At 60.7% G+C, this 6,488-nt stretch overlaps 1 long non-coding RNA gene across 1 annotated transcript; it reads left to right on the top strand.

The window, feature by feature from the left end:
* Positions 1 to 3,002: 3,002 nt before the first annotated feature.
* LOC115600309 lies at positions 3,003 to 4,063 on the top strand. The gene is made up of 3 exons (XR_003988896.1): positions 3,003 to 3,068; positions 3,449 to 3,511; positions 3,991 to 4,063. It is a non-coding gene; the product is annotated as an uncharacterized LOC115600309 (long non-coding RNA).
* Positions 4,064 to 6,488: the final 2,425 nt, after the last annotated feature.

The following is a 6,488-nucleotide window of genomic DNA, read 5'->3' as shown; positions in this document are numbered from 1 at the left end:
AAATAAGGGTCAGACAGGGATGAAAAATTCAAAACCAAATCTAAATCAATTTCTTTATATAAATGACAGGAAAAAAAAAGGAAGGGGAGGAGAGGGAGAGAAGTGGAAGGGGGAGAGGAAGGGGAAGGGAAGGGAGAAGGGAGAGGGGGAATGGAGAAGGGAAAAGGGAGAAGGGAAAAGGGAAAAGGAAAGGGAGAATCATAGAATCATAGAATCCTTGGGGTTGGAAGGGACCTCGAAAGCTCATCTAGTCCAACCCCCCCTGCCAGAGCAGGGCCACCTAGAGTACATCGTGCAGGAACGTGTCCAGGTGGGTTTGGAATGTCTCCAGTGAAGGAGACTCCACGACCCCCCTGGGCAGCCTGTTCCAGGGCTCTGTCACCCTTACAGGAAAACAATTTTCCCAGATATTCAACTTGAACCTCCTATGCTCCAATTTACACCCATTACCCCTTGTCCTATCACTGGTCACCACTGAGAAAAGCCTAACTCCATCTCCCTGACACTCACCCCTTACATATTTGAAAACATTGATGAGGTCACCCCTCAGTCTCCTTTTCTCCAGACTAAAGAGACCCAGCTCCCTCAGCCTTTCCTCATAAGGGAGATGTTCCACTCCCTTCATCATCTTAGTAGCTCTGCGCTGGACTCTTTCAAGCAATTCCCTGTCCTTCTTGAACTGAGGGGCCCAGAACTGGACACAATACTCCAGGTGCGGCCTCACCAATGCAGAATAGAGGGGGAGGAGAACCTCTCTTGACCTACTAACCACACCCTTTCTAATGCACCCCAGGATGCCATTGGCCTTCTTGGCCACAAGGGCACATTGCTGGCTCATGGTCATCCTCTTGTCTACCAGGACCCCCAGGTCTCTTTCACCTACACTGCTCTCCAGCAGGTCAGCCCCCAACCTATACTGGGACATTGTGTTGTTCTTCCCCAAATGCAAAACTCTACACTTCCCCTTGTTGAATTTCATCATGTTTCTCTCTGCCCAACTCTCCAGCCTAAGTCTCTCTGAATGGCAGCACAGCCTTCTGGTGTGTCAGCCACTCCTCCCAGCTTAGTGTCATCAGCAAACTTGCTGAGGGTACACTCTATACCCTCACCCAAGTCGTTGATGAAGATATTGAACAACACCGGTCCCAGCACCGACCCCTGAGGGACTCCACTAGTCACACACCTCCAACCAGATTCTGCCCCAAAAGTAAAAGGGAAAGGGGAAGGGAAAGGGAAGGGGAAGGGGAAGGGGAAATGGAAATACATCCTAGATGAGAAAATGTCATTTAAAGCTTAGCTGGGAACATCCTACAGCATCATCTTTGGTTTCTGGGCACTCTTGGAAAACAGCCCTCAAAACCCAAACTTTTCACCCCTAGCACACCTAGATGTTGTGTTGGGATGAGGAGGAGTTACACCAGGAGTAATCCCTGCAAATGAGTTGTAACTTTAGGCTAAAAAGCACAACCTTGCTTACAGATGCTCTTCAGCAGTAGCTGAGGATGGGATTTCAAAATGTTTACCTTGGCTGCAGAAGAGGAAATCCTGTTCAATGGTTCTGCTCCCATGGGTAAGCTGGACTTGGACTTCTGTTCAGAACCAGACTGGTGCCAGGATGTCCCAGGTGAGCTGAATGGTGAACTGGATTTGCAGCCACTTCCACGTGTGTTCTTTTATCTTCCACCAAGCTTTCTGTTGGCTTTTCCTTTCTTTTTCCATCAGTTCTGAAACATTCAGACACAAAGAATTCCCTCAGGCAGGAACAGGTGAGGAATGACCAAACCCAACTGACCTGAAGGGTTTTGGGGAGGGAGGGGGGACAGAGGGGGGAAAAGGGGGGGGACAGGGGGGGAACAGAGGGGGACAGGAGAGGGGGGGGGGACAGGAGAAGGAGAAGGGGGGGGGACATGAGGGGGTGACAAGGGGGGGACGAGGGGGACAAGGGGGAGGGACACAGGAGGGGCAAGGGGGAGGACAGGGGAGGGACAGGAGGGACAGAAGGGGGGGACAAGATGGGGGGACAGGAGGGGGACAAGGGGGGACAGGGGAGGGGACGGGGTGGGGGACTGGAGAGGGACAAGGGGGGGACAAGGGGGGTGGGGAAGGGACAAGGGGAAGATAAGGGAGGGCTGGGGGGGAACAGGAGGGGGATAAGAGGGGGACAGGGGAGGACAAGGGGGGAGAAAGGGGGAGAACAGGAAGGGGGGGATGAGGGGACAAGGGGGGGAACAGTGGGGAGGACAGGGGGGATGACAAGGGGGAGGATGGAGGGGGGGACAGGGGGACAAGGGAGGGGGACAGGGAGGTGTCAGTCTGTCCCTGTCACCCCCCCCCCCCCCGGGTGACCCGTGTCCCTTGTCCCCACAGGTTGGGGGGGGCGCTGGGACATTGGGGTCCCCCCGGGGGTCCTCCTGCTGCTGGCGGCCACCGGGCTGGTGTGGGGGGGGCTGCTGGGGGTCCTGCTGGGGAGGCGTGAGTGGGGACATGGGGGGACGGGGGGGGACATCAGGGGACAGGGAGGGGACAGGGGGGACCGGGGGTGGAAAGGGGGACTGAGGGGGACAGGAGGGGACAGGGGGGACAGGGGGGAAAAGGGGGGGACAGGGGAGGATGAAGGGGACAGGGGGGAAGGGGGGGGACAGGGGGAATGGGGGGGGGTGAAAGGAAAGAGGGGGAGAGTAGGGGACAGGGGACATGGGGGTGACATCAGGGGACAGGGGGGTCACAGGGACAGAAGGGGACAAGGAGGGACAGAGGGGGACAGGGGGGGACAATGGGACTTCGGGGGATGGGGGTACAGCAGAGGACGGGGGGGGACATGGGGGGATGTGGGGAATGGGGGCATCACGGGGGCACCAGGGGACAGGGGGGTTTGGGGACATGGGGACAAGGGCCAAGCTACTGGGGTGGTATCAGTGGGAGTTGGGAACATGAGGGGACTGTGGGAGAGGGACACTGGGGACATCGGGGGGGTGACCCGGAGGTGACAATCCCAGTGTCCCCACACGTGTCCCTGAGCCGGGAGCTCAGTGACCTGCGGGACAACCAGGAGCTGCTGGAGAGGAACGGTGACACCGGGGGACATCTGGGGACATCTGGGGACACGGGAGGACGTGGGGACAGGAGGGACATTTGGGGACAAGAAGGGACACTTGGGGACATGAAGGGACACTGGGGGACAAGAGGGGACACCTGGGGACATGGGGACAGGAGGGACATTTGGGGACAAGAGGGGACACTTGGGGACATGGGATGGGGGGACAAGGTTGACACACGGGACAGGGACAGAGAGGGACAGGAAGGACAGGGTGGCACCTGGAGGGGGATGGGACATGGGGCTGGGGACACAGGGACAGGGGCCTGGGGGTGACAATGGGTGACAGATAGTAACAGTGGGTGGCAGTGGGTGACGTTGAGTGACAGTAGGTGACAAGGTGACATCCCCCAGGGTTGGTGCTGGCTCTGGCACTGTCAGAGCTGGAGGGGAACCAAACGTGGCTGCAGCAGCACGGTGGGTGGCACTGTCACCTCTGTCACCTCCCTGTCACCTCTGTCACCTCCTGTCACCTCCCCTGTGTCCTTGTCCCCCGGGTCACTCCCTCGCCAGTGTCATTCCCCTGCCCCCCCCCCAATGTCCTCATTGTCCCCAATGTGTCCTCCCCTTATCCCCACTGTCCCCGTGTGCCCCCAATGTCCCCACTGTGTCCCCAGGATGTCCCCAATGTCCCCCCAATGTGTCCCCAATGTCCCCAGGATGTCCTTAATGTCCCCCCAATGTCCCCATGTCATCCCCGTGTCCCCATGATGTCCCCGATGTCCTCACGATGTCCCCAATGTCCCCACGATGTCCTCACTGTTCCCAGTGTCCCCCCAGTGTCCCAAATATCCCAATGTCCCCAGGGTGGCCCCAATGTCCCCACAGTGTCCTCACTGTCCCCATGTCACCCCCATGTCCCCAATGTCCCCGTGTCCCCCCCCACCCCTCCCCAGGTGCGGTGACAGCGGCGCTCCTGGAGGTGCTGTCAGCCAATCAGAGCGCGGCACAGAGGAAAGGTGGGGACACGGGGGGGGGACACCTGGGGAGACATGGAGGAGACACGGGAGGGGGTGTGGGGACACTGGGGGGGGAACATGGGGACATTGGGCGGGGACAAGGGGACATGGACACACCTGGGGACATGGGGGGGGATGTGGAGATACCAAGGGACACAGTGGGGAGGGGGGGGGGACATGGGGGGGACGGGGGAGGGATGTGGGGACACTGGGGGACACGGGGAGGGGACATGGGGGACACAGCAGGGACACAAGGGGGACATGGGGGGACATGGAGGGGGGATGTGGGGACACGAGGGGGCACGGGTGGGGACATGGGGACACTGGGGGAGCACAACGGTGCGGGGGGGGCACCCACGGGTGGGGGGGGGTCCTGGGAGCCGGGGGGGCACATGGGGGGGGGTCATGGGGGGGCGGTGCCTCCCATGGCACCCGGGAGGGGGTTTGAGGGGGGGAGTGGGGGAGGGTCGTGGGGGGCACATGGGGGGGGGGGGCAGGGGGGAGTGGAGGGGCAACCAGGAGAGGTTTTGGGTGGGGGGGTCGGGGGGACACATGGGCGTGCGGAGGGGTTTGGGGGGGTGGGGGGCACCCAGGAGGGGTTCTGGGGGGCACATGGCTGTGGGTGAGGTGTCTCCCATAGAGGGGGGGGGCACCCATGGGTGGGGGGGGTCCTGAGATTCGGGGGCACCGGGGGGGGGGCGTTGGGGGCTCCCGGTGTTAGGGTGGGGACAGCCCCACAGCCACCGGGGGGAGGTGCCGTGTGGTGCTTTATTTCGAGGCCCCGGGAACCGGGGGAACGCACCCAAACCTGGCCCCAAAGTCAGTCCCAGCGCGGCCGCCGTTCTGTCCCGGCAGAGCCTGGCAATTCATTCCACGTCCCGCAGGTCACAGCGGGTCCTGAGCCGTGGGGATTGCTTCGTGGGGGCGTTGCGACCCCGGCCCCTCCTGCGCTTGGTGCCTCCCTCTGGTGGCCGTGGGGACGAAGTGCGGAGTCTTCCTCTGATGAAGTCAGGCGGCTTCCTCGCGGTGTCCGTTTCACCTTCCCTCTCCTGGTTCATGTCCTTAACAAGAAAAGGCCGAGACTCAGAAACCCGCTGCTCATGGTTTGATTTCATTACTGAAACTGCAGTGAGCAAACCAGCGCTGCCTGCGTGGGGAGTCCCCGCTCCACTCCCACGCCGTGAAGTTTAATCCTTTAGTTTGTATTCCACACCTTAATGCATATTCATAACCACCCTAATTCATATTCATAACCACCCTAATGCATATTCATAACCACCCTAATGCATATTCATAACCACCCTAATGCATATTCATGACCACCCTAATTCATATTCATAACCACCCTAATCCATACCCATGACTGTCCCAGGCACAGGCCAGATTACGTTTATCAGTTCTTGGGAGAGCTGGGGCCTTGGAAGGCAGATGCCCACTTTATCTCTGAGGGGTTTTGCCCCCCATCTGGTGGTTGCTGGATGCAGTCAGTGTCTGCCTCAGTTTCCCCTCTCGTTACCCTTGGATCAGCACAACAGGATGGACATTGCAGCCTTCTCAAGGCACAGAAACTCTGGATGTCTTGTTCCTTGTTCCCCCAAGCCCTGTGGTTACACAAAGAACAGTTCTGTTTCATTCTGATGGATTTACCCCTCAGTGCTGAAGGCAGAAGTGTTGTTTGTACTCCCAAAGTTGGGTTAGCAAACACTTTATATCAACATCAATCCACAACACACACACACGTATCACAGTCCCCACTCTGACTTCCTCCCCAGTGCCGCCCTCTCCCCTCTCTCCTCTCTCCCCTCTCCCTTCTCCTCTTCCCTCTCCTTTCTCCCCTCTCCCCTCTTTCTCCCTTCCCCCCTCTCCTCTCCTCTCCTCTCCTCTCCTCTCCTCTCCTCTCCTCTCCTCTCCTCTCCTCTCCTCTCCTCTCCTCTCCTCTCCTCTCCTCTCCTCCTCTCTCCCCTCTCCCCACCTCCCTTGGGCCACCCCAGACTCCCCGGGGGGGGGTCGCAGGGCCATGGGGACCCTTTGGGCCCCTCTTGGCCCCGGCGGCAGGGACTGCGGGAACCCCTCGGCACGGCCATGGGGACCCTCTGGGCGGGTGACAGGGCGCCGGGAGCCCTTTCGGGCCGGGGTCCCGGGGACCCTTCGGGGCCCTCAGCGCCGCCGCTCCTTCCTCTTCCTCTTCCGCCCCCCCCAACATGGCGGCGTGGCGCCGCCGTCGCGGGCTGATGACGTGACGCCGTCGCGCCGCGCTCCCCGCTCTGCCCCTCCCCTCGGGGAGGTCGCGGCTCCGCCCCTACCTTTGCGGCCGCCACTCCCAAGATGGCGGCGGCGACGGGACGGTGACGTCATCACGGGGCGCGTCGCAGCGCGCCGGAGCGGGGCGGGGCCCGGAGGAGTTGACGCGCGGCGCCGGTTCCGGCGGGGCGGCG

The sequence above is a fragment of the Calypte anna genome, unplaced genomic scaffold (assembly GCF_003957555.1).
Source record: "Calypte anna isolate BGI_N300 unplaced genomic scaffold, bCalAnn1_v1.p scaffold_211_arrow_ctg1, whole genome shotgun sequence".
Lineage (NCBI taxonomy): Eukaryota > Metazoa > Chordata > Aves > Apodiformes > Trochilidae > Calypte > Calypte anna.
Note: the sequence above shows the minus strand (reverse complement) of the source record. Positions and strands in the feature narration are given on the sequence as shown.